Source organism: Pundamilia nyererei, unplaced genomic scaffold (genome assembly GCF_000239375.1).
Source record: "Pundamilia nyererei isolate P.nyererei 1_Seehausen unplaced genomic scaffold, PunNye1.0 scaffold00009, whole genome shotgun sequence".
Taxonomy (NCBI): domain Eukaryota; kingdom Metazoa; phylum Chordata; class Actinopteri; order Cichliformes; family Cichlidae; genus Pundamilia; species Pundamilia nyererei.
The window spans coordinates 1,630,244-1,632,238 of NW_005187410.1; the positions used below are offsets into that span (position 1 = coordinate 1,630,244).

At 39.7% G+C, this 1,995-nt stretch overlaps 1 non-coding gene across 1 annotated transcript; it reads left to right on the plus strand.

Annotated features, from left to right (window-relative positions):
• The first annotated feature begins 1,564 nt into the window (after nucleotides 1-1,564).
• On the plus strand, nucleotides 1,565-1,637 carry trnar-acg (transfer RNA arginine (anticodon ACG)). The gene has a single exon. It is a non-coding gene; the product is annotated as a tRNA-Arg (tRNA).
• The last annotated feature ends 358 nt before the right edge of the window (nucleotides 1,638-1,995 follow it).

The window sequence follows — 1,995 nt, forward strand, 5'->3', positions numbered from 1 at the left end:
TAATGCAGAAATGGTGGATGGTCAGTGAAGGAGGGATGGGTAATGTGTGATGAAATATATGATAATGGGAACAGAAGATGGCAACTACAGCAATACAAGAGGTGCTTGAGGTGTGACCAACAAGAGGAGGACCGGCTGAACACAAAATGAACAAAAAATGTTTTTATAGAAGAGTTAAAGGCGAGGGAAAGAGTAAGAGGGAGGAATAAAGAGAATGAAATTGTTCTTGAAGTATGGGCCAGCCTTTGTCATACCAGAGAGAATGACAAAAAGATGAACATGTAATAGGAGAGAAAGTACTGTAATGATTTTGTGGGTAAGAGTGAAAAAGGGATGGGAGAAAAGAAATTGTGACTTGTTGACCTAAAACTCAAGGTCTCACAAGGGTGGAGGATAGAAAGCTGAAATAAAAGTGTCACAGATCGTAAGAAGAGGTTGATCTCTTCAAAAGCAGACAGGGACAGATAAACTCAATTCAGGTTTATTTATATAACTCCAATTTACAACAACAGTTGCCTCAAAGCACTTTATATTGTAAATAAAAGACCCTACAGTATTAAGTGAGCCACCTGAGTAAGGGCTTTGCAATAGTAGGAAGGAAAAAATTGAATTTAAGAGGAAGAAAACTCTGCAGCATTTTGGATTAAGTGAAGGGTTTTCTAAAGAACATTAAAAAAAAATGCTAATAATGAATTACAACAGTTCAGGCTAGAATTAATGAATGAATGCATCAGTTCATTTTTCAGCATCATTCTAATTTTAGGGATAATGTCCAGATAAAGGAAAGTAGTCCTATATATTTGTAAGACTACAAAGAGTGGAAATGAGACAGTGAGATAGGCTATATATGGACTGGGCCAACTACACATCACACCTATAGGATCTGCTCTGCCATGGAAAACTGGATGCCATGAAACTCTTGGCACACAGTATTTGTGCAGATGTTAATGCCAGAGGAGGTTTGGAACTCTGCAGTTGTTGAGTCTTTTACATAATCTACACCTCAGCATTCGGTGACCCCGCTCTGTAACTTTATGGTTGAGCTGCGTCCATTATGCAATAATACCTGTTAAAGTTGATTGTGGATATCTAGAAGGGAAGAAATTCCACGAACTCATTTGTTACAATAGCTGCACGCTGTTACAGCACCATACTTTCAGTGGGCCATTAAGAACAACTCATTCTATCACAAATGTTTATAAAAGCAGAATGCATGCCGAGGTGTTTGATTTAATACACCTGTGGCAAAGGGACTGCAAATACCTGAATTCAAAGATTAAGAAGTGTGACTGTGGTAGAAATGACCGGAAGCGCGCAGCGTTAGGGACACGTGAATGACTTTATTTACAAGTTGTTTCTTGTTCGTCTAGCTTTCCAGCTGCTTTGTAGCGCAGCTTTCCCCGTCGGGTCCAGGCATCCTACTGAAGTAAGGAAAGCATGACCAGGTGATGGAGAACAGCTGTGTGGGTCAGCCTCTCCTGACACCACACCCTGAACCCTCTGCTCTATCGCGCCCTGCAGCTGAGCTAAAAAAAAAAAAGACACCTCGCCAGTGCGATCAGCAGGGCCAGTGGCGCAATGGATAACGCGTCTGACTACGGATCAGAAGATTCTAGGTTCGACTCCTGGCTGGCTCGGCGCTATTTCTTGTGAATCTCCCATCTCTGGGACTAATGCTAAATATCTCACCTCGTTCTTTTATCAACATTGTGTAGAATAAGGTCTCAAGATATACAGTGAAATCTACACAATATATAAACCCTTGTCCTGCAGTCAGTGCCTTTGTGTATTGTGTAACTATATTTTATGCCACTCTAATTTAACGTTTTACTTCACTATTTTTAAAGACCTTGGTTAATAGATTAATCTTATGGATTTAAAAAAAATGTTATTAAAAAAATGTGAATACCCTTGAATAGCTTTGTATGATTCCTTACCTATCGTGTACTGCCTCTCAGTTGATCCTGTCTGAAACCAAGTCATTTTAGCATTTAT